This window comes from Macaca fascicularis, chromosome 7 (assembly GCF_037993035.2).
Source record: "Macaca fascicularis isolate 582-1 chromosome 7, T2T-MFA8v1.1".
Taxonomy (NCBI): Eukaryota; Metazoa; Chordata; class Mammalia; order Primates; family Cercopithecidae; genus Macaca; species Macaca fascicularis.
Window position 1 is genome coordinate 4639128 of NC_088381.1, and position 27064 is coordinate 4666191.

The window sequence follows — 27064 nt, forward strand, 5'->3', positions numbered from 1 at the left end:
GGGTGCCAACCCTATACCATGCAGCAGCTAGAAGGTTCACAAACCTCCTTTTCTATCTTTTTCTCTTTCCCTCCTTTTAAAGGAGCCAGGTTTAAAACCTGGCTCCTTTGCAGAAGCCTGGCAGGAACTTCATATTCTCATTCTCTTCGGGATTTCAGCTGGCTGCTTATTAAGACCTACTTTTGTGAACATTTTAAAGAGAGAGACAAACTATAGCAAGAAAACTTGAGAGCTCAAATGGTTAACTGCAGCTATTAAGTGAAGCAGAGTCATCAAAACCTCTCTTTCTTCCTGTTTTCTTTTCTGCCTGCTTCAGATTGGCTGTTACTAAGCTGTTGGTGCTGTGATAAGACACATTATTTACCGACTAACTAGAAAGTAAACACAGGAAACTTGTTTAAAACTGAAGGAAAAAAAAAAAGGTAAAAGATGCTTTTTTAAAAACAAAACTGCCATAAAGATTGCTTTACCCAAAGTTTGGTTCACAGCTTTCACAGATTATATATTGGAGAAAACACAATTTAGCCATGGAAACAGGTTCCACTTTTGTCAGACAATAATGTGTGTCCAGCTATTTTTTATAAAATACTGAGTGTGTACTGTTACTTTACGGTTAGAATCCCAAGGTAAAAGCTATCAGACCTTTGCTTGTGTGTGTATACCTGTTTAGACATGTTTGTGTGTATGTACATATGTAGATATGTTTGTGTGTATGCACATACGTAGATATGTTTGCGTGTATGTACATATGTAGATGTTTGCGTGTATGTACATATGTAGACATGTTTGCGTGTATGTACATATGTAGATATATTTGTGTATGTACATATGTATACATGTTTGTATGTAATATGTAGATGTTTGCATGTATGTACATATGTAGATGTTTGTATGTACATATGTAGACACGTTTGTGTGTTACGTCTAGCCTGCTACCAAATTGACTTACAAGTAAATAAGTGCTCATAAATTAAGTCGAGAAGCTTTTCAAGTTCACATAAATTTAGTAAACCTTGACAAATAAAACTGGCTTTAAGATTATTGGTGACATCATATTAGAAATATCTTCAAAATGATCAGCATATTTTTATCTGAGTTTAATGAACAAAATGGTTTTGTATTTATCTTTGTCTACACATTAAGGTGTCAGGATATGACATAAAGGCTATAAGACCATAAACCCAGCCAAAAACAGAATAATTTTTGTTTATGTGATTTTATAGATGACTTACACTAATTTAATATTACTAGTTCAATGAAAACAGTTAAATCTTCTGTGCTCTTAACAAAATGTGCATATATTGAACTTTAAGGTTCCTACTTAGGTAAAACACCTTATGTCCACAGACTTTAAAAATGGGTACTAGGGACATAACTAAATAATTACTACTTTTGGGTAATATCCCAGTTTTAAAAAGTACTCTAGGTGAACTGTTAAAATGGAAAAACTGAGTACACGTCAATGAGATCAATGGTTCTAAGTGAAATTTTTGTATAATTTAAAATCTTAAAATCATTTTGGATGCTTACTGGATGTCTGGGTCAATTCCAATTAAGAAAGGGTTATTATAGAGAAAGCTGTTCTAAAAATTGTGAAATGTTTCTCATCTATATAATACTAACATCTGATAGTTCAGAATTTCTTTTTTCCTAGGTTTCTAGAAAATGTGCCAAAGAAGAGGTGTCCTTATTGAGAAAAAGAATTATTTTGTCTAATTCAAAAAGTTGATTCAAATTACGAGTTTGAAAAGGTTATTGATGAAACAAACTAGAAAGGAAAGCAGTAAATGGTGAAGAGAGATGTGAAGAAATAGACAAGAACATGTATTTTTGGTAAGGAAGGTTATCAAGAAAAAAGAGCAATTTTATATGAGAAAGAATCTTGCATGGTAAATTATTCTCCTAAAGTAAAATGACTGGTTATTTAAGAAACAGGTTCTTATTACAAGATTAATCTAGAAAAAGAAAATCAAAAATAATTTTAAAAAGGAACAGGTACCATAGGACAAGTATACAGTCCAACCATGTGACAGATGGTCTGTGTAAGTCATGATAAGGCTCGTGAAGGGGAATTTATAAAAGGAATTTTGTATGTAATGAAGTTAGGTATAATTAAAAAGGAATTGTTTATAATAGTCTTTCTAAAGAATGGTCCCCTATATTAAACCAATATTTTCTTAAGGTATCAATTTGCTCTTAATGACAAGAAATTTTGATTTTCTATTCCATAATCGATTTCTTTTGAAAACTTCTGAGATTCATATCTCAAATGTTCAATTGTTGTCTTGCTGCTATCAGCTTTTTCTCCCTTTGACGTGCCCTGGGATAACTCTATCCTTCAGCTTCCTGTCAGCTCCTGTAACTTTTCTTAGTTCTAAATGTTGTGGCCTGATGCTGAAATATTTTATCTTAGAGGTCTATAAAAGCAGTGTTTTCCTCTAGGATAACTTGATTCTATACTCTTGGTTTTTTTTCTTTTGGTGTGTCTAAATTTTCACTGTAATCAGGAAACTTACAATGCAGCTACTAAGAGTCATCTATTCCCTAGTTCTACTCATATCCGTGTACACACTCTTCCCATGTTTGACTAAATTCAAGCACTTTTTATTATAAGTTATACTTCCAGATTATCTAAACGGGCTTTCCCCTAAGGAGAGGCAGTCGCACTAAAAAGGGTTTTCCTTTGACTTTTTGGTAACTGCCTTAAGAAACAAGAGTTTACATTTCATCAAGATAGTTCCTACGTTGCCTTTATAAAGTGTTTAATTGGTTTTTAAAAACCTATGAAATTTGAAAGGAGTAAGGTTTTTACACATGTGTAACTTTCTGTATTGCCTTTAAAGTCTGTCAATGATCACTTTGGTTAAATGAGTAACTATTGTTTTACAAGGACCTGTAGTTTGCTTTTGATCAAATATTTTAAGCTTTCTAACATCTTTGACAGACATCTCCAAAATTGAATTCTAAATTAAGTCTCTGACTTATTGCTGGGGCTTATCAAAGCTAAAAAAATTAATCACTGTGAAGTGTATCACCACCTCCAACACCCTGAAAAAGTTCTTATCAGGTGCTATTAACTAATCTTTGTGGTGTTAAGGTACAAGGAATTGACTCCTGGATACATGTAGCTCCTCTAAAGAAGACAGACTCCTGCCAGCATCTAATATCAACCTGAAGTTAACCAATCTCCAAATCTCCAAATTGAAGAGTGTCTGCCTTTCCTGGCCATCCTGACTGAAACCCCCACATTTTTCCTTGGTTTAGATAAAATACAAATTACGTATTTTATTTCACCTAAGATTGATCCCTTTAAAATAAAAATTTGAAACTACCTGGTTAAAAACTGTTTAGGGCAGGGAACAGGTAATCAAGAGACTGATGATCTAAAATGAAAAAGAAAAACTTAAAAACTGACAATGAAGAATCCATATAACTTTACCAGATCTACTTCTCTATATCTGTGTATTTATATGCTTCATATATATAATATTTTGCTAACAAACTATATAAAAGAGCTCCAATTAATTGGCATATATATGCACTTAAATAAAATATTTTATCAAAAAAATTAACTACAATGCTTTGTAGTTCACACGACTCTAATAATCTTTGAATAATAAAGATAGCTCTAAAGATTATTGATACAACAACATTATTTCTTCAACATTTAGACATTTGGTCTAAATTAGGCAGGTCAGATATTCTCTTTGCTCTTTTAAGGTTATAAATATCTGTGACTTTCTGTAATTGTCCAACCTGCCTGCATTACAGCCAGTAGTTTATAGGTAAAGCCTGGGGACATGTTGAGTTAGCCATGCCCCCTAGCTATGTTGGAAAGCGCTAGACATTACCTTCATTTCTGTCCTGTGTCCTAGGCACTGCACTTGATATGAAATTAAAACTGCTTTCACTAAAAATAAAAGTTGTGAAGATTTAACACTGTAACACGTGTAACTGCTACTACTGAGAAAATATTTACATTCAAGGCATATAAAAATTATAAAATATCTTTTTATAAAAAATTATAAAAAGACCTAAAGATACGATTTTTGTTTTAAAAAGTAATCTTGCCTAAATTAGAGGTTTTAAAAATTGTCTTAAGTTACAAAAATAATAGGACAAAACGTAAGGTTTAAGTAAGTTATAAAAGGTTTGTAGAAGATTGGTCTTGTAAAGAAAGTTCTGTGTGTGAGTGTGAGTAGCTTGCCAAAACTTGAAACGGGTTACTTAGTTTTTCTACAGAATGATCATTAATGCAAAAATCACAATTATGGAGGCCCAGATTCTGCATGCTTATGTGTGATAAACAGAGTTTTCATTGAGCATTAATTAGTTGTTTAGTAGAAAGTTGTAAACAGTTAGAGACAAACTGATTTAGATTTCATAGGTTTGTTTATAAGGTTTTATGTAAAAATTGGGTTTGACATTAATAAAACACTAATGCAAAGGTAAAATTTGGTTTTCTCTTTAAACAAGATTTCTGTATAATACTGAGAGATAATAAAGTATTTTTTATTTGTCTTCTAAATAAACTGGAAAAAGTAGGGGAGAGAGAAGATAAAGACTCAGATGGCCTCATGCTGACTTTATTTGGTCCTTTTGTTGGGAGAGCAGAGTCTCCTCTCTACCAATGAATAAAGGCTTTTGCCTTTTTAAATTTTTGAGCTATCATTTTAGCTAAGCAAATGATTTGTGGTTATCTGGGATTCTATTTGGTGATATGAAGTGTTTTAAGCCTTTAACACTCGCAAACTTTGAAAAATAAAATTATAAACTAAGAATTTTTATTTTAACTCATTAGTCTTTTAAGTATTAGGCCTCCTGAAGTCCAAAAGAGACATATTTCATTTATTTGGTATATTAACCTACAGAAAACATTGTCAAATACAAAATTATGTTTAACTTTCTTTGGGTTATATTTATATAAATATGTTATTAGTATGTATTCCAAAATTATATGGTTCCTATAATTCTAATGTCTTCGTATATGTTATCACTAATAATTATGTTTATTATGTTAAATTGTTATGTGCCATAGAAATGACCAGATTTCTTTGTCGATTGTGTCTTTAACAATGGCCTCGTTGGACACAGTGGCTCAGGCCTGTAATGTCCTCACTGGGCACGGTGGCTCGTGCCTATAATACTAGAACTTTAGGAGGCTAAGTCGGGAGGATTGCTTGAGCTCAGCTATTTGAGATCAGCGTGAGCAAGATAGTGAGACCTTATCTCTACAAAAACATGAAAATATTAGCTGTATGTGGTAGAACTTGCCCGTGGTCCCAGCTCCTCTGGAGGCTGAAGAAAGAGGATTGCTTGATCCCAGGAAGGTGAGGCTACAGTGAGCCATAATTGTGCCACTGCACTCCAGCCTGGGTGGCTTGAGACCCTGTCTCATAAAAATCAAAGTAAAATTAATAAAACAGTGGCTGTCCTGAGATAATTGTCATCCACAGATTACTGTGGTTCTTTTTTTTTAAATTATTCAAAAGGTGTTTGCTCTTTGAAATGTTCTCTTGAATACAGGTTTCTCATAACTAAAGATTGGAACACTGAAATAGGAAAAAAACAAAACAAACTTCCAGGACTCTCATAGATAGCTGTATGTTTATGAGGACTGCTGGCTCAAGGTCAGACAAAGTTAACTTCATGGACTGAACTAATAGAAGACCAAAATAATCCTTTTATGACTTGTTGCTTGAAAAGTTGCTGAGGCTTTTTGTCATTTTTCAGGGTGAAGACAACATTTTTCTTTCCAGCTATTTACAGCTTCTCATGATTGAGTAAAGTATATTCCTGTGAGCAAAAGTTGAAAGATAGTTCATATTCTCCACATGATTTCTCCAGAATTTGAAAACTATTTATGAGGATTCTATACTATGGAGATATAGTTATTTACCTAAGTACACTAAGAATCTGATTTCTTTTGTAACAGAACACAACTGGAGGCACAGATTATTTTACCAAAGATATGGTTATTTTACCAGTGGAATGGCCTACCTTCAAATACAAACAGACAGGCTTGAGGAATTAAAGTTGACCAACAGAGATGATAAAAGCCCCTTGAAGAAACTGGCCTCATAACTATCTACACAGGCCTTGTACAGGGTTCCTGACCTGTGGTAAGTAAAAACTGTCACATTCTGACAGGCCTATGATTCCCAAGTTATCTTGGGAGCTGAAGAAGAGAGAAATTCAACCAATGTGTACGAGTATTTGCAGGCACAGATACATCCCTTCAAGGCTTTAAAAAAGTCCAATCTGAGGTTCCTTAGGGAACAAAGTTGAAGTAAACCCAGTTTAGAAAGAGCTAATATGGGAAATAATTATTCTTGCTGAACTTTACACAAATAATCAGGCTAACTATAATAATACCAAAACTTATTTTGCAAATAAATGTGTCCTACTATGGTATGTCTTAAATAAAAATGAAAACTAGGGAGCGAAACGTTATATTTCAGAAAAATACTATAGCACACTTGTTGTTAGATTCTAGTCTTCTCCATTGTTTTTGAGTTTTTTATTATTTTCTGCACTTTGGAATGAATTCTGAAATCTCTTAGAGCTAAAGTACTCAAACTAATACAACCACATTTTTTTTCCACTTCTCTGACCTGGACTCAATGAAATGGCTACGATCTTCTTCCGGAGGCCCTGCACGCTGAAGCTTATCCCTTGAGATACAGATAAAAAATACGTGAGATTGTCATCGCTATCCTCCTTTGCAACTTAAAAATGCTTTGAATCTGACATCTGGATACATTGTGCCCAACATCAACCTTTGTTATTATTTTCTATTTCCGTACAAATGCCAGTTATTAAAAATATTTTTTGCCTTAATCACATAAGGGAGCCTACTTCATTTGCAGTGACACCTCCTGGAGTGAAACACAGCTAGGATATATTCGGAGAACTAGGAAACTAACTAAAAAGATATGAGATGGTATATTTAAATTTGCTCTTCCCTGTTTATCCCAATTTGTCTTTCTAACAACCTCTGACCCAAATCTCTCTTGACTATTGACCGCATGTCTGATTGGTTCTTAGGGCTATTCACTCTAATCCCTCAGGGATTAGACAAATTATATAAGGACTTCTGAAGCTAGGTCTTCCACTCCTTATATTAGGACCCATTATCCTAGAGCTTGCTGTTCACTGAAGTACGGTACTAAAACTGTGGACGACAGTACTAACATCTTTGTCATGCAAGCCTAGTAACCCCAACCAGGCATCTGCGAATACATGCAGACAGCTACAAAGCAGTTTCATTCCATTTCCTCTGGGGCCAAACCCTATCTCAAGTACACCCCTTGTCAGCAGAAAGAAGTTAGAATGGTCTTTGGCCTTTTCCCAACTCTGTACCTCACACCTTAAGAATAAGATGCAATGAAACTCAGAAGGGGAAATTGAAGACAAAGAGAATACAGAATGGGTAGCTGTAGAAGGGAGTTATAAATACCAGACAGGGCTGGGCACAGTGGCTCACGCCTGTAATCCCAGCACTGTGGGAGGCTGAGGCAGGTGGATCACGAGGTCAGGAGATTAAGACCATCCTGGCTAACATGGTGAAACCTCATCTCTACTAAAAATACAAAAAATTAGCTGGGCGTGGTGGCGGGCGCCTGTGGTCTCAGCTACTCAGTGAGGTAGAAGAATGGTGTGAACCGGGGAGGCGGAGCTTGCGGTGAGCCGAGATCATGTCACTACACTCCAGCACGGGAGACAGAGTGAGATTCTGTGTCAAAAAATAAAAAATTTTAAAAAAAAGATAAAATACATGCATACATACCAGACAGGACCAGGTGACCAGTTACAGAAACAAGGATTAAAATTGTCACTAGTATTTCCTATCTACTTTGTTAAGAATACATTTGCATGTTATATATCAATATATTAGGCAAATAACATTGTTTTTATTTCTCTCTTCTTCTTTTGTCACAAAACACAAGAATGTGTTAACTTGATACTAACAGTTAAGTGTTAGCAATTTAACATACTTGTATTGAAGTTATGGGGTATCAGGAGAAGAGTAAACATCACCCACAAACTTCCACTGCTCTTAAGACAAATACTATAGTGTGTTTTGGTTGCACACGGGATGGTTGCATCATGTTAGGTAGAACTATTGCCTTATTATTGTCTGTATCTAAAGATTAGTTATGGCTTAAGGTGATACATATAGGTGCCAACTAGAAAGGTGCTGGACTTGTCATGGTTAATTGAATGTGCTGATTGGATTAAAGAATACCTAGAGAATTGGTAAAGCATTACTTCTGGGTGTGTCTGCCAGGGTGTTTCCAGAGGAGGTTGGTATGAGTCAGGGAATTTAGAGGGAAAAATCCAGCCTCAATGAGGGAAGGCAGCATACAATCTCCTTGGGGACCAAATAGAACCAAAAATGAAAAAATTTTTAAAAGTTTTCCTGTCTCTCTCCAGGAGAAAGTACACTCCTTTTCCTGCCCTCGGAAAATACAACTCCATGATCTATGACCTTGAAACTCCAGAACTTATACCAGTAAATGCCCTGGATTCTCAGGCCATTGATCCCAAACTGAGAATTACACCAAGAGCTTCCCTGGTTCTGAAGATTTCAGCTTTGGACTGAGCCATCACGCTACAGCATCCAAGGTCCTTAAACTCGCAGATGGCTGTCTTGGGAATTCTCCGTCTCTACAATGTTACACGAGTAAATCCCCAAACAAAATGCCATTCATCTAACTATTGTCTATCTATCAACTCTCCATCTACGTTTCTATCTACCTACCTACCTACCTACCTATCTACCTCCCTGTAGTTCTGTCTCGCTGGAAAAAAAACCTGACAATTACACCCATAAAGACTTCAGACAAATGGGGCAATAGCATGTCTTTCTCTAGTTCCTCCTCCACCACCCCTGCTGCTTATGAGTGTGTGGCCTGCAGAGCTCTTCTGTTTTCATTGATAGTTCAAGGAATGCTGGCCTCTTCTTACTGGGATTGATTAGTAATAAATTACTAACGCCATTATACACATTGTGTTGAGTTGCCTCCTCTGTATTTCACTTGACGAACACACATAGACATCACTTTTCTCCCACTTAGCACTCTCCTAAAGAGTGGTTACCTTGGTAGAAATAAACTAGATACAGGTCAGACAGGAGCCACAGGGTGTCTTACAGTATAAACAAGTACTCTCTGAGAAAGATACCCGGATGTAAGCTGGACAGTTCGGTTTTAGGCCATCGATCAGGATAAGTAAGCATCCCATGAAAGGCACAGCCAGTACCAAACGCTGAGTCGTACTGGGCAAGGCTATAGGTTATAGCCACCATCCAGAGAGGCCTTAACAGGAAACAGAAGTAAAAATAAAATACATGCTGTGTGATAATTTTAAAACTATAGTTCCAGGAATCCTTGAGAGGGAAAGTAAAAATGGCAAAGCATTACTTGAAAGTTTGCACTGGAGTCGTCGTTCTCCAAAGATAAAGAAAAATCTCAGGCCTGGTGCAGTGGCTCATCACGCCTGTAATCCCAGCACTTTGGGAGGCTGAGGCGGGTCGACCATGAGGTCAGGAGATCGAGACCATCCTGGCTAACACGGTGAAACCCCGTTTCTACCAAACCCAAAAAAATTAGCCAGGCTGGTGGCAGGCACCTGTAGTCAGCTACTCGGGAGGCTGAGGCAGGAGAATGGCATCAACCTGGGAGGTGGAGCTTGCAGTGAGTTGAGATCGCGCCACTGCACTCCAGCCTGGATGACAGAGTGAGACTCCAACTCAAAACAAACAAACAAACAAACAAACAAAAACTCTATCTAGAGGATTTGAGCCCTAATAATAGAAATATAAACAGTGATCTCTGTAACTTATTTATGTATTAATTTATTTATTTTATGGGGTTTCACTATGTTGCCCAGGCTGGAGTGCATGGTTATTCACTGGCACAATCATAGCACGCTACACAGCCTCAGATTCCTGGGATCACATGATCATCCTACCCACCCTCCCTAGCAGCTGGGACTGACTACAGGGGTGTGCCACCACTCTTGCACAGATACAATTTTTAAATCAAGAAAGTTGCATTTCTTTTTCTTCTTTCCCATAGTCATTCTAATCATGTGAAGAATGATCATACAAATCATTTTACGATTAGTAACTGAAGATGTAGATGCATTATAGTTTCCATACAATCTTTTATGCCATCCACTTGTTACTTGGATCAACTTTAGTTTTGGACACTTGAGAAGAAGAATGGGCTTTAGTGTTCCCTGAAGAATAGAGTGAGTAAAATAGAAACTCATCTCATTTATATTTTATAATGTTATTGCATTTGCACCATGAGTTTTAGGTTCCATGAAGGCTATGTTAAGTTAACAGGAAGACCTGATCTCAAATATATGAGCCATGTCTACACTTCTATTTATTTTGAAATAACTTTAGATTTATAGAGAGTTGTTAAAATCTTACAAAAATTGGATATACCCTTCAATTTCCTGCAACATTAATATCATACACATAACCATAGACTATCTGTGAAAACTCAGAAACTGACAAAGGCACAAAACTATTAACTAAAGTACTGACTGTCTTCATATTTTACCAGGTTTTCCACTAATGCCATTTTTCCTTTTTTTGGATCTAATCAAGGATAACATACTATGTTTACCATCAAGTGTATTATTGTTTATTGCAGTATAGCCAATTACCACATAGCTTAGTGGCTCAAAAGCACACACAAATTACTCACAGTTTCTCTGGGTCAGGAATCTAGATGTAGATGATTGCCAAGGCTGAGGTCTCACCTGAGGATCGGCTGGGGAGGAATCATCTTCTAAGTTCATGTGATTGACCAGGTTGAGAAGATTACACTGATGAATTATTCCAAACCTTTAAAATATTAAGAGCAATTTTTTACTAACTTTCTCCAAAAAAATAAAATAACAGAGAAGAGATCAGTGTGCAGTGTGTCCTATGAGGCAGTTTTCTCTGAGGTAACAACCAGACAAAGACAATCCAAAAAATGGAAACTACAAACTAATATGCTTTATGGATACCTAGGCAATAATTCTGAAGGAAATAGTTTCAACGCAAATCAGGATCGTAAAACAGAATTAAACACTAATTTATTTATTTACTCAGGATCATAAGTTTGGTAAAACATATAAAAAGAATTAGTGTAATAACTATATTAATATAACAACAAAATTTTCATTATTACATCTAAAAATATGGAATAAGCACTTTCCAATTCAAAAACCCACTCACAGTAAAAACACTAAGCAAATTTTGCATAAAGGGAATGTTCTTCCCTAAAACAGGCACCTATAAAAAATTCACATGACAACACATGGTATTAAGCAGGTCTCAGTAATATTCCCAAAATTATAAACACAAAAGGTTACCTATTCCCACTATTTCAACTAAACATTATGCTCGAGGACATAATTTATAAAAGTAGGATAGAAAAATAAATATAAGTCTTCCAAATTGAAAGGGAAGAAGTTAAACAATCTGTTGGCCAGAGACATAACCTAATATATAGAAAATCCTAAAAAATCCACTAAAATAACATTGAAACAAAAACAAAATTCAGTATGCATGATCAATGTAATAAATTGCATTCTTATACAATACAAACTAATCAAATAATGACACTCAAAATAATTTCATTTAACAAGGCATCAAAAAGAAAATATATTTGAAAATAAGATATATATACTGAAAATTACAAATAATATTGAAGTATTAAAGAAATCCTAAATAAATGAATACAAGAATTAGTGTAATATACTATATAAACTAGATTTTCATTGATCAGAAAGCTATTAAGTATTAACCATGATGCTTATACTTTCTAAGTACATCTTCAGAATCAATACAAGCCCTACTAAAATTCTAACTATTTTTTTTTCATTTTTAGCAGTTCTTGGACCACTGATTCTAAAACACACAGAAAAATGCAACTGATCCAGAACAGCCCAAAGAATGTTAAATATTTTTTACAAAAACTCAAATGATGTTTATAGAAAGTCTGCCCATAGGGAAATGGGGCATAATTTCCTACTTTCTATGTATGCGCTGGGTATAGTGACGTTTTTTCCAAAAGGTACATCATGAAAAGAGGAATAATATTAATTTTACAGTGAAGAAAACTGAGCTAAACTGCCTCATCCATGCGATCAAATAACATTAACCATGATAAAGCAGCTGGGCACAATGGCTCACACCTGTAATCCCAGCACTTTGGGAGCCTGAGGTGAGAGGATCGCTTGGGGCCAGGGCTTAGAGACCAGCCTGGGCAATGTCTTGAGTTTCTGCCTCTATCAAAGTAAAAGTAAAATGAAATCACCCAGATGTGGTGGCACATGCCTGCAGTCCCATCTACTCAAGAGGCTGAGGTGGAGGATCATTCAACCCCAAGAGTTCGAGACTGCAGTGAGCTCTGTTCACGCCACTGCCCTCCAACCTGAGGAACAGAATGAGACCCATCTCAAAAAAAAGAAAAAAAAAGTGATAGAGCATGTTGATACTATGTACTGTTGTCACAGTATCATGAGAATAAAACCTTCCCTCTGTGGTTTTCCTCTGCTAAATCCACACCGGCCACCCAGTCATTAGGAAAACACCAGAGACATCCCAAAGGAGGGATTTCAATGACATCAGAAATAGGAAACATCTGAGAAACTGGCACAAGATACCTAAATGTGATGTGGTGTCCTGGGCGGAATCCTGGAACAGAATATGGACGTTACGGGAAAACAGAACATCTGATCAATCGTGAATGTTGGTGAATGATAATGTATAATATTGGTTCACCAACTGCAACAAGTGTTTCAAATGAATGTAAGAATTTATAAAATGGAAATTATGTGTTGAGTATATATAAACTCTCAGTATGTACTTCCAACTATTCTGTAAATTCAAAAGTATTGTAAAAAAGATTTTAAAAAACAAATAAATAGCCCGGGCGCTGTGGCTCATCCCTACACTTTGGGAGGCCGAGGCGGGTGGATCACAAGGTCAAGATCATCCTGGCCAACATGGGGAACCCTGTCTCTACTAAAAATACAAACATTAGCCTGGCGTGGTGGCGGCGCCTGTAGTCCCAGCTCCGCGGGAGGCTGAGGCAGGAGAATCCCTTGAACCCGGGAGGCGGAGCTTGCAGTGAGCCGAGATTGTGCCACTGCACTCCAGCTTGGCAACAGTGGGAGATTCCGTCTCAAAAAAAATAAACCCAAAAAACCAAAAAAACAAAACAAGCAAACAAAACAAATAAATAAAACATATATATTTTTAAAATTATACTATTGAGCTTACTAAGCAGAACACTGTCGATCTTGTAGTGTCCCAGGTGCTCACTTCCCTATTCCTACCCTTTTTGTTACCCTGGTGAACATTACTATTATTTTTAATTTTCCTTTTTCCATTTGCAAACTTTTCTTTCTTAGTTTTGGTCTCTAAATCTGTATTTGTAAATAATGTCCTGTTCGCTGTTTCTTGTCTTCAGAAATAGATAATTACATGTCTCTATCTATATGGCTCAGTAAAATCATGAGAAACATTCAGAGAAATCCAGATTCTGATACATTTTACAAATTATGTGACCTGTTTTCTCACAAAGGCCAAGGTCAGCAAAGTAAGTGAGGACTGAGAACCTGTCCCACACTAAGTAAGACCTGATGTTGGCAGGTGAGCGCTGAGATGGTGCGCAATGATCCTCACAGCTTGGTGTACATAACCCAATATTCTAATCCTTTCCTTTTGACTTTGCGGAGAAACCGAGACTTGCTTTGATACATCAGAAAACTACAACGTGATAGGACGTCACTTGAGTAATCATGTTACCTAAGATTATGATTCCTGTCTTGCCGCAAGCTCTCTCCCATGGTGGCTTTGATGACACATTCTGCCATGGGAGAGAAGCCAACATAGGAAATAACTGAATGCAGCCTCTGGCCACAGACAGCAAAAAACTGAGGCTCCCGTTCCAGTATCCTGCCCTAGAGGTTGCAATTTATATTTACAACTAATCTAAGCTCCTTTCATATAAAATCATACTGCTTCAGAAGTAGTGTAACCATCTTATACTAGTTCTAACTATTTCTTCCTTTTTCCTGTATTTTTCCTTTTGTCCCACTTTTCCTGTCTTTCATTTTACTTATAGGTGTGTATATATCTTATACTTACAAAATATAATTAAATAAATTGCTTTTTTTTTTTTTTGAAACAGAGTCTTGCTCTGTAACCGAGACTGGGGTGCAGTGGTGCGTTCTCAGCTCACTGCAACCTCTGCCTACTGTATTCAAGCAATTTTCCTGCCTCAGCCTCCTGAGCAGCTGGGATTACAGATGTGTGTCACAACGTCCAGCTACATTTTGTATTTTTTTTAGTAGAGATGGGGTTTCACCATGTTGGCAAGGCTGGCCTCGAACTCCCGACCTCAGGTGATCCACCCACCTGGGCCTCGCAAACTGCTGTGATTACATGCCTGAACCAACGCGCCCAGCCTTGCTACTATTTTTTTGAAAGGCACCTGTCTGTTATTGAATATAATTATTTTAAATAAGCTGTTATATGTAAGATCAATTAAGAATATGAAAATTAAAAGCTTTTCTTATCTTGAGTAACCAATAAAAAAGTATAAAAAAAGTCTGAGATGCTAAGAAAGAATATTGAATTATATGAAATGCCGAATAAAAACCACAAAAAAAGGAAAATGAATGGAAGACAAAATTGGAAACAGGGGGAGAGCAAAAATGAGAAGATAGTAACAAACATGGTGAATATTCATCCAACTGTATCAATAATCACTTTCAAAAAGTGTCAAAACCTAATTCAGAACAATCATAATCAGAATATCAAGATATATGTGAGTTAATTTATGAATTAATATCAATATTGCTTTCATTTGTACATGAATAAAATGTAAATTTAAAACTCTAGACGAACTTTTTCAGTAAGTGTATATAAGTCTACTATGTGTATAAGAGTTTAGATAGAGATATTATTTGAGATCGTACTTAAGTTTTTGATTCATTGACATGCTGTAGATGTCCCCAACAAGACTACTACAGACATTACATATTCACCAATCTGACCTTCCCTTTAGTGATACAAAGGCCGGCTCGCTTGTCCATTTTTCTCTGTGAGTCTGGTGCACGTTGTTCCTTACTCAGCTTCACACTGACAACTACATCCATATAGGCGGTGGTACAGTAATGATGGAGTAACTGCAGGAAGAATGAAACAAAATGTTGTGGTAAAACTTATGGGGATTGGATATGGCTTACCACATCTAAAAATGGATGATTCATCTGGAAGGATGGATTGCAAGACAGTGCACATCAAACAATGAAGGACAGTGACATCTGAGAGAGGCAAAACAATGAGGGTTTACTGTTGCCTCAGGTTACTGCTTAGGGACGGTTTCCAGGCTGTGGTGTGACACGGACTCTGGAAGACAGTGGGAGTTGAGAATATGGAACTGACTGGAGAAAGAGGTGGCTGAATTTCATGAGGCGGGAGCACTCAGGCCAACACCCATGCAGGCTGGACTGTGGTGCCATCATTACTCCACTCAGACATGGTTCACAGGAGTACTGGAGCAGTACAGAAACAAAAAGCAAAGATACAAAGAAAAGCAATTTAAATGAATTCTTTAATAAAGAATAATTCACCTTTATGCTTTCATCTCATTTATGACACAAAAACACAAAGTTTTCCATGACTCAGTGATCCTGCATCAAGCCCAAGGTGAAGGATATTTTTAGAAATAAAGTAAATGGTGTGTCAGGTAGATTTAGTGACCCTGTGTGGACACCAACCTGCCTTTCCTATGTTATCCTGCTAGTTGTGGCTAGTTAAATCACTACATTATGAAATAATTAAAGTACAATTTTCTACTTATAAGAGAACATTTCTCCCCAAAAGGGGAAGCCAATAAACGTTTCTTCCTCCACTGATTTTCCTTAAAAAAAAATCTCCAGTTTCCTTTGCACTTCAAAACTATTTTTTTCTCTGTTCGTCACTCCATGAATGCCACAGGCTGTGTAGTTTGCATGAAGTATAGGGTAGCTCTTTAGACACAGTGAGGTTGTGTTAAATTGTAACCCAGTATAGAATTCTCCTAAAAATTACCTGTGTATTTTTTCTCTTTCTCACTGTTCACCTCTTGCTTAGCTCCTTAGAAAGGCAAATTTAACCTTTTCCTTCCTTCGTTTCCAGCAGTGAAACAACCTGCAAGGACTGCCAGCTTATCTAAGTATGTTTCCTTAGAAATTCTAAGGACCAAATGCTGAACCAAAGCAGGCACCATCCAGAATTCTCCCTCACAGGGAGACTGTCTCAAGACAATAGATAATCTACATTCCGACTCTGTCTTCAATGACACTGGTCAGACTAACCAATTAACTCTTAGCTGAGATAAGTTTTACAGCAAGTCACATAGACCCCGCACCTCCATGTTCCTTGCACGCCCTGCATAAGAAAGTTTCTCTTCTTAAAACCCTGCTTTCTTCCCAGAAAACTGAAGCGGCTCCTTTAGATACGAACCCGGTTCTTCTCCATTGCTAAACTGTGAAATAAAGTCACTTTCTTTTTACCACCCTCATGCTTGTTATTTGATAGTGTCAGTGACAAGTGGCCAAACCTGTGTTTGGTAACAAATTTGGTGGCCCATATGGGGAGCATTATGTGCTCTGGGCAACCCAAGCCTGTGAGCCTGGTTTTGCTACCAAGGCGGAGGGTTACCTGTGAGTACCAGCAGCTGAAGGCTAGCGGACCCCACGGCAGGAACGTTTGGGAACTTCCAAGTGGCTGCTGAAAATCTTTCATTTCCTAGACCCTCCCTTTCACTTCCTCGCACAACTTCTGCAGCCATCGACACTTTGCTGGTACAAAGAATGTGACCTCTGAAGAAGCTGGCAACCCTTGCAACCAAGGGAGCTGGTCGGATTGCACCCAGCTTTCCCGTGTCTTCTGGGGTGTCGCTGGGGCTCTGCTGTTTCGTCTTGTCCACTAACGGGACTATCACTTGAGTGTTTGACGGATTTGAATTTGTGGCACTCCTGGGCATCGCTCCACTTGGTTTCAGATACCTGTGGAGCTGTTTTGAACAGAGGAAAGAAATTCAGGATTCTACCCAGACCTTAACTGGGGTTTGTTTGGAAGCTCACCATTTGTTTGTAAGTGTGAGTGTATGACCTTTGAGTGTGGGCCCTGGTCTCTTCCTATCCTTTTCACTTTCAACTTCATCTTCCTGATTATCTTGGAAGCCACCTACAGCCTTACTCATCTCAGTCAAAGGTACCCCTAGCTCTCTCCAGCTGTCAACAGTTTCCTTTGCCCATGACTTGCAGAGGTGGGAGGGATCCGTCTCACACTGTGCATGTCCAGGGTACTGGGGCTCTCCCTGATGGGATGTCAGCAAGAGTGGTAGGGGTACCAACCCTATACCATGCAGCAGCTAGAAGGTTCACAAACCTCCTTTTCTATCTTTTTCTCTTTCCCTACTTTTAAAGGAGCCAGGTTTTAAACCTGGCTCCTTTGCAGAGGCCTGGCAGGAACTTCATATTCTCATTCTCTTCTGGATTTCAGCTGGCTACTTATTAAGACCTACTTTTGTGAACATTTTAAACAGAGAGGCAAACTATAGCAAGAAAACTTGAGAGCTCAAATGGTTAACTGCAGCTATTAAGTGAAGTAGAGTCATCAAAACCTCTTTCTTCCTCTGTTTTCTTTTCTGCCTGCTTCAGATTGGCTGTTAGTAAGCTGTTGGTGCTGTGATAAGACACAGTATTTACTGACTAACTGGAAAGCAAACACAGGAAACTTGTTTAAAACTGAAGGAAAAAAAAAGGTAAAAGATGCTTTTTTAAAAACAAAACTGCCATAAAGATTGCTTTACTCAAATTTTGGTTCACAGCTTTCATAGATTATATATTGGAGAAAACACAATTTAGCCATGGAAACAGGTTCCAGTTTTGTCAGACGATAACGTGTATCCAGCTGTTTTTTATAAAATACGGAGTGTGGACTGTTACTTTATGGTTAGAATCCCAGGGCAAAAGCTATGAGACCTTTGCTTGTGTGTGTATACCTGTTTAGACATGTTTGTGTGTATGTACATATGTAGACATGTTTGTATGTACATATGTAGATGTTTGTGTGTATATACATATGTAGACATGTTTGTATGTACGTATGTAGACATGTTTGTGTGAATGTATATATATAGACATGTTTGCATGTACATATGTAGACATGTTTATGTATGTACATATGTAGACATGTTTGTATATGCATGTGTAGTCATGTTTGTGTATGTACATATGTAGACATGTTTGTATGTACATATGTAGACGTGTGTGTATATACATATGTAGACATGTTTGTGTATGTACATACGTAGATGTTTGTGTGTATGTACGTATGTAGACATGTTTGTGTGTATGTACATACGCAGACATGTTTGTATGTACATATGTAGACATGTTTGTGTATGCACATATGTAGACATGTTTGTGTATGTACATATGTAGACATGTTTGTATGTGCATATGTAGACATGTTGTGTGTAGGTACATATGTAGATGTTTGTGTGCATGTACATATGTAGATATCTGCATGTACATATGTAGACATGTTTGTATGTACATATGTAGATATGTTTGTGTATATGTACATAAGTTGATATGCTTGTTTGTATGTACATATGTAGTCATGCGTGTGTGCACATATGTAGACATGTTTGTGTGTATGTACCTATGTAGATATGTTTGTGTGTTATGTCTAGCCTGCTACCAAATTGACTTACAAGTAAATAAGTGCTCATAAGTCAGGAAGCTTTTCAAGTTCACATAAATTTAATAATCCTTGACAAATAAAACTGGTTTTAAGATTATTGGTGACATAATATTAGAAATATCTTCAAAATGATCAGCATATTTTTATCTGAGTTTACTGAACAAATGGTTTTGTATTTATCTCTGTCTATATATTAAGGTGTCAGGATATGACATAAAGCCTATAGGACCATAAACCCAGCCAAAAACAGAATAATTTTTGTTTGTGTGATTTTATAGATGAGTTAGACTAATTTAATATCAGTAGTTCAATGAAAACAGTTAAATCTTCTGTGCTATTAACAAAATGCGCATATATTGAACTTTAAGGTTCCTACTTAGGTAAAACACCTTATGTCCACAGACTTTAAAAATGGGTCATAGGGACATAACTAAATAATTACTACTTTTGGGTAATATCCCAGGTTTCAAAAGTACTCTAGGTAAACTGTTAAAACAGAGAAACTGAGTACCCGTCAATGAGATCAATGGTTCTATGTGAAATTTTTTGTATAATTTAAAATCTTAAAATCATTTTGGATGCTTACTGGATGTCTGGGTCAATTCCAATTAAGAAAGGGTTATTATATAGAGAAGACTGTTCTAAAAATTGTGAAATATTTCTCATCTATACAATACTAATATCTGATAGTTCAGGATTTCTTTTTTCCTAGGTTTCTATACAATGTGCCAAACAAGAGGTGTCCTTATTAAGAAAAAGAAAAAATTATTTTGTTTAATTCAAAAGTTTAAAAGTTGATTCAAATTACGAGTTAGAAAAGGTTACTTATGAAACAAACTAGAAAGAAAGCAGTAAATGATGAAGAGAGATGTGAAGAAAGATATAGACAAGGGCATGTATTTTTGGTAAGGAAGGTTATCAAGAAAAAAGAGTAATTTTTTACGAGAAAGAATCTTGCATGGTAAATTATTCTCCTAAAGGAAAATGACTGGTTATTTAAGAAACAGGTTCTTATTACAAGGTTAATCTAGAAAAAGAAAATCAAAAATAATTTTAAAAAGGAACAGGTACCATAGGACAAGTATACAGTCCAACCATGTGACAGATGGTCTAAGTCATGATAAGGCTTGTGAAGGGGAATTTATAAAAGGAATTTTGTATGTAATGAAGTTAGGTATAATTAAAAAGGAATTGTTTATAATAGTCTTTCTAAAGAATGGTCCCCTATATTAAACCAATATTTTCTTAAGGTATCAATTTGTCTTAATAAAATGACAAGAAATTTTGATTTTCTATTCCACAATCGATTTCTTTCGAAAACTTCTGAGATTCATATCTCAACTGTTCAATTGTTGTCTTGCTGCTATCAGCTTTTTCTCCCTTTGACGTGCCCTGGGATAACTCTATCCTTCAGCTTCCTCTCAGCTCCTATAACTTTTCTTAGTTCTAAATGTTGTGGCCTGATGCTGAAATATTTTATCTTAGAGGTCTATAAAAGCAGTGTTTTCCTCCAGGATAACTTGATTCTATATTCTTGGGTTTTTGGTTTTTTTTTTTTTTTTTTTTTTGGTGTGTCTAAATTTTCACTGTCATCAGGAAAGTTACCATGCAGCTACTAAGAGTCATCTGTTCCCCAGTTCTACTCATAACTGTGTACACACTCTTCCCATGTTTGATTAAACTCAAGCACTTTTTATTATAAGTTATACTTCCAGATTATCTAACCAGGCTTTCCCCTAAGGAGAGGCAGTTGCACTAAAAAGGATTTTCTTTTGACTTTTTGGTAACTGCCTTAAGAAACAAGAGTTTACATTTCATCAAGATAGTTCCTACGTTGCCTTTAGAAAGTGTTTAATTGGTTTTAAAAAACCTATGAAATTTGAAAGGAGTAAGGTTTTTACACATGTGTAACTTTCTGTATTGCCTTTAAAGTCTTTCAGTGATCACTTTGGTTAAATGAATAACTATTGTTTTACAAGCACCTATAGTTTGCTTTTGATCAAATATTTTAAGCTTTCTAACACCTTTGACAGACATCTCCAAAATTGAATTCTAAATTAAGTCTCTGACATATTGCTGGGGCTTATCAAAGCTAAAAATTATTAATCACGGTGAAGTGTATCACCACCTCCAACACCCTGAAAAAGTTCTTATCAGGTGCTATTAACTAATGTTTGTGGTGTTAAGGTACAAGGAATTGACTCCTGGATACATGTAGCTCCTCTAAAGAAGACACAGACTCCTGTCAGCATCTAACATCAAACTCAAGTTAACCAAAGCCTCATCTTTAGACTCAAGCAAAGGCAATAATCAAAGTACACTGCTTTCATGCAACACAGGGACAGGCCTTATTATACTTTATTCAATAATTTTGCTTCTATCTGAAATAGAAATATATGAAATATCACATAATTTATTTTGTGCCTTAATAACAAATAATTTAAATGTTTAGTTACCTGTGGGCTTCCTTTCCTGTCACTCTTTTTTTTTTTTTTTTTTTTTTTGAGACAGAGTCTTGCTCTATTGCCCAGGCTGCAGTACAGGGGTGCAATCTTGGCCCACTGCAATCTTTACCTCCTGCTCAAGCAATTCCTCTGCCTCTGCCTCCCGAGTAGCTGAGACTAGAGGCACGCACCACCATGCCCAGCTAATTTTTTGTATTTTAGTAGACACAGGGTTTCACCATGTTGGCCAGGATGGTCTTGATCTCCTGACCTCGGGATCCGTCCGTCTTGGTTCTGTCACTCTTAGAAGAAGACAATGCTTATGGCATTTTTGCTTAAAATGTTGCTAATGGTGAATATTTTGTTTTATTAATATATCCAAAATTTAAAACCGCTCAGTTCCTCCAGACCCTGGGACTATCATGGAAGATACGAATGTGTGAGATTGTAAGGACCGGTTCTTGTGAGATAAAATTAATTCAGACCCCCCAAATCAAGGATGGGCACACAAATGCCTAAACAGCTAAATAAAATACTTATGTTTTGTATAGCTAGTGAGATCATTCCTATAAGCCAAGATTACAATAGTTCAATGCATACAATTCATAGACAATTCAGTTATATAACCTTACCTTTTGACTTTTAGTTGTTGGCTCTTACATTGCTTAAAAGGGGTTTTAAGGATTAATGACTGCCTGCCCACCTTCATTCCAGTCGGGACTACAACATCTAATTGGATATAAGACTTTTGATTCTCAGTCCCACCATAGTCGGTGCAGCAAGGAACATGATGGACCCAGGTCAGGTGGCATGCCACTGTGGCATTGACATGAGAAAAAATAAAAGCGTGGCTACCGATACTGCCTCTGGCATACCTTGACAAAAAAGAGGAATATAAACTATAAAATAAAATCCTAAGCCCTTGCCAACTTAATGGACACTCCTTACCCCCATATTAGCCACAGCAACCTGAAAAACTAATTCAGGCCATGACAACAAGAGGGGGGTTGAACATGCTTCACTGTATCTTCCTCCCACTATGGGAATTTAGGCACAACTGATCAGCATTAATGTTACAATAGAAATTGTAAAACAGACTGTTTATAACAATAAAATTCCAAATTATGAACAGGATTTAGGAACATGCAAGAGTTAAGTCACACATTCCTACACTTTTAAAAAAGCAGACTACGCTCACACTTGCCACAAGGTTTCTGTGTTTCTCTAGCAGCAAAACAAGCACTAGCCTCAAGATAAGCTGACTGACTGACCCCTAGCCACTGTTCTACAGCTTAAAGTAGACAAGAGACCAATTTCAGTAACTTTCTCCTGATGAAAGATCACTGACCATAAACCAGTTTTGGCCGGTTTACAGTAAATGCACACTTGCATACCTTTGTCCTCAAAAGAACTTTTGAAATATAGGGCATAATGATAATACATTTAAAAGTTAAGTCTCTGCCCCAAAATAAATCAGTCATATGTTCCATGGATATTTGTTAATACACATGGGTCAGGACCACCTTCATGAATATTTACAGCTCCTTCTGTAGCCTGTTAAATATGTATAGTTAACCAACTTGTCCTCATATCTCCACAGCAGCTCTGGGTGCAACTGACACTTGGGGCTTTGCACTGTAATTAAGACTAAATGCTGTGTGTATTCCTGGATAACTCCAGAAAAATATCCTCAACCCTAAAAGACATGCACAAGCCAACTAATGCTATGCCTAATCTCATGATGTCTTTAAATCATATGGCTTTAGATATCTTCACTGCAGCCTGGGGTGGCACTTAACATTCATTAAGGTTGACCATTTTACACACACACACACACACACACCCCAGATTATTCTTACAATATAATATAACCCAAGCTATGCATGTAGATACCCATATTTCTGCTATAGATGCCCTCTCTCAGGACTCTATGACATCATGATTTAGTCGGCCTCCTGGTGCAAACAATACTTTTATATATATAATTAATACTGTTAAATGCCCTCTTCAGCTGCTATGAGTTTTATTGCTGTTGTACACTCTACATGGAGAGGCAGGAAATCATTCTCAGAAATTCTTGGATCCTCACACCATACATGCACAGTAAGTTCCTGCTGGAAACTCAAGAATATTTCCAACTCCAAGTAAACAGATTCCATTCTAATGCTCTATAACTATGCCCCCTTTCAGTAGGAAGCAGACCAAATGAATATGATGCTCCAATCCCATAAAAATAAAGGGGAATATTACAGTGGGTGCTGTAACCAAGTACTTCATTTTCCTTAAAAAATATTTTCTTTTTCTCTTTCTCCTGTGTGTTCATGTCTTACTTAGCTCCTTAGAAATACAAATTCAAGGCTGGGCTCGGTGGCTCAAGCCTGTAATCCCAGCAATTTGGGAGGCCGAGACGGGCGGATCACGAGGTCAGGAGATCAAGATCACCCTGGTGAACATAATGAAACCCTGTCTCTACTAAAAAAATACAAAAAACTAGCCGGGTGAGGTGGCGGGTGCCTGTAGTCCCAGCTACTCGGGAGGCTGAGGCAGGAGAATGGCGTAAACCCGGGAGGCAAAGCTTGCAGTGAGCTGAGATCCGGCCACTGCACTCCAGCCTGGGCAACAGAGCGAGACTCCGTCTAAAAAAAAAAAAAGAAAAGAAATGCAAATTCAAACTTTTCCCTCCTTCCTTTCCACCAGCCAAAAAACCAGAAAGCACTGTCAGCTTACCTAAGTATGTTTTCTTAGAAACTACCAAATCTTGAACCAAAATAAGCATCCGCCAGGATTCTCCTCCATAGAGAGATTGTCTCAAGACATCAGTTAATCCACAACCTGACTCTGTCCCCAGTGATGCTGGGCAGACTAATGAATGACCCATGAGTGAAGATAAATCATCCAGCAAGACATGTAGATCCTGCACCTCCACACCTCTTCCGCATACCCTGCTTGCCAATATTTCTTCTTAAAACCCTGTTTTCTGCCCAGAAAACTTACGTGATTCCTACAGATATGAATCCAGCCCTTCCACACACATTGCTAAGCTCTGGAATAAAGTGACTTTCTTCTTTTTTTTGGAAACGGACTCTCGCTATGTCCCCCAGTAGCTGGAATTGCAGGCGCGCGCCACTGTGCCTGGCTAATTTTTGTATTTTTAGCAGAGACAGGGTTTCGCCATGTTGGCCAGGCTGGTCTTCAACTCCTGACCTCAGGTGATCATCCCACCTCGGCCTCCCAAAGTGCTGGGAGTACAGATGTGAGCCACCGCGCCTGGCCAGTGACTTCCTTTTTACTACCCCTCTGTGATTTGATTTTGCAAGTGGCCATGGCCAAACCTACCGGGTTTAGTAACAAAATGGTGCCAGTCTGAATTCAACAGATGAGGGGCACATTTTTCCTTAAAGCAGGATCTGTCAATTCTGCTTACAGCACTGAAGCTCACAGACCGTGACTGCTGCCACACCTAGCAGAGCAAATGCCCATCTATTATTATATATTCCCATACAATATCAGGGTTTTTGCTCTGTTGACTGCTCATGTCACATATCTTGAGCAAGTGTTCCCAACCCTCGCATGTTTTTTGACTAAGACAACAAAAATTAAAATCTATAAAGAGCACAAGCATGAAAGCCTTTTGAGAATATTAAGATTGATGAAAATGACAATAAATAAAAAATTGAAATTCCCTTATTACAAGCCAATGGCACAAAGATATTTTCTGATTACAGCACTCAATGTACACATTTTCTAAGTGTTATTTTTTCTATCTCTGAGAACTAAAACCAAATTTAATAAGCACTCATCAAAAATAAGAAAATAATTAATATCTAACAGAACAGGTGATCTGTACAAAGACATGTCATGTACACATTTATGGAAGTGAGATGGAAGGAATTACGGAGTCCAGCCATTGTCTAAATCTTTGTGTAAGGAGAAAGTAAGGCAACATCATGAAGTTCAGACCTGCACAATTAAGAAGTGGTTGCTCCTTGTATTCAGACGTGAAGTGTTACTGTACTGCTACACAAATCAATACCTTGTTATCCTTTCACATGTACAGAAACTAAGCCATATAATGGAAAGTTTCACACATCTTTTTAAGCATGAGAATCTGAGTCAATTTTGCCTTGTGGCTTCCAGAACAGTTTCTGTCCTCCTCCTTTTCAACCAGAGATATTTCAGAGAAGATTTGCAGAAAAACAAAAAACAGAGAATGTGTAACATCAGTCTTTTCTAATAAAAGTGATATTCACATTAAATTTAGGAAAGAGAAATGTGAGAAAAGATTAAAATAATTAAAAGTGTTCATTGAAAAATAATTGTGAATCCATTTTTAAAACACAGGAATAAACACCGGAAATATAAAACACAAAAATTAAAATTTGGTTTTAGATGATGCTTATGAGTAAAAAAAGAAAAAAAATATACTCAAGTGTTAAACACATTTACACAACACATCATATCAAAATCAGGATAAATATTACAATGCAAGAAATAGAGTCTTAAGGTGTCATTGGTCAGCCTGCAAAATCAGTATTGAACAAACTCAGCCTTATTCAAAACTGAATTCCTCACCTCACCAACAGAAAGGGCAGGCAGCTGCTGCCCTTGCACATGGAGACCCCATACAGTGGCTCTGAGCTCAGAGGCTCCCGTGTGGCTCTGACTTTGGTGGGCAAGGTCTGGAGGAGAAGGAACCTGTCACAGAGTCGCCTACACCAGTGCAGGACGTTACTATGGCTGCATCTCAAGGTTTTCTACACTACTGGCTGTTGTTGAAAGTATTTATACATAAAGTGGGGAGTGGTGTTGGGGGATTGTCTAAGATTCACAAGGATATTAAGGGATTCAAGAGTTTACAGCAACAATTTAAGTTCTAAACCAGCCAGGTGCGGTGGCTCATGCTTGTAATCCCAGCACTTCGGGAGGCTGAGGTGGGCGGATTGCTTGAACTCAGGAGCTCGAGATCAGCCTGGGAAACAAGATGAAACCCCATCTCTACAAATAAATAGAAAAAAAAAATGTAACTGGGAAGAGTTGTGCACCTGTGGTCCTAGCTACTTGGGAAAGTGAGGTGGGAGGACTGCTTGAGCCCCGAACTCGAGGCTCCAGTGAGCCAAGATCTTGCCCCTGCACTCCAGCCCAGGTGTAAGAGCGAGATCCTGTCTCAAAAAAACATTAACTTTTTTTTTTTAAAGTTCTAAACCTACAGCTTTATTGAAGGTACAGCTGAAAGTACTGGTGTAGGTGCAAGGCATGCAGGTTGTTACATTTTCTACTTCATTATGGAGAAGCTCCGTCATTAAAAGAGGCGGCTCTGGGCCAGGCACAGTGGCTTACACCTGTAATCTTAGCACTCTGGGAGACAAAGCAGGGAGGATTGCTTGGGGCTAAGAGTTCTACACTAGCATGGGAAACATAGGAAGACCTGGTCTCTACCAAAAAAAAAAAAAAACAAAAAAAAAACCTAATTAACCAGGCATGGTGGCTTGTGCCTGTAGTCCTAGCTATTCAGGAGGCTGAGAGGGGAGGATCATTTGATCCCAGTAGTTCAAACACAGAATCTGCTCTACAATTAAGCCACTGTACCCTAGCTGGACAACAGGACAAAATCCTCTCTCTCTCTTAAAAAGGAAAAAATACAAAACAATCTCTGGAGAGAAAAGTATTGTGCTAAATAGATTCTCTTAATCATAAGACAGTGTAAGTTGGATGTGGTGACTCACACTTTTAATTACAGCACTTTGGGAGGCCAAGGTGGGCAGATCACCTGAGGTCAGGAGTTCGGGACTAGCCTAGCCAATATGGTGAAAACTCTATCTCTACTAAAAATACAAAAGAA

At 37.4% G+C, this 27064-nt stretch overlaps 2 long non-coding RNA genes across 3 annotated transcripts in view; one reads left to right on the forward strand and one right to left on the reverse strand.

Moving 5' to 3' along the window:
- Positions 1-1111: 1111 nt before the first annotated feature.
- LOC135971742 (uncharacterized) lies at positions 1112-6848 on the forward strand. The gene is made up of 2 exons (XR_010587975.2): positions 1112-6122; positions 6652-6848. It is a non-coding gene; the product is annotated as an uncharacterized lncRNA (long non-coding RNA).
- LOC135971744 (uncharacterized) overlaps positions 5467-27064 on the reverse strand; it is a 30585-nt gene continuing 8987 nt past the window's right edge. The window contains exons 5-6 of one of the 2 annotated variants that reach the window (XR_012414700.1): positions 15076-26220; positions 5467-10864 (exon numbers count right to left, since the gene is read on the reverse strand). This is a non-coding gene — a long non-coding RNA (uncharacterized lncRNA). Of the gene's footprint in view, positions 26221-27064 lie in introns of both variants that reach the window. The other variant, XR_010587977.2, reaches the window with a different exon arrangement.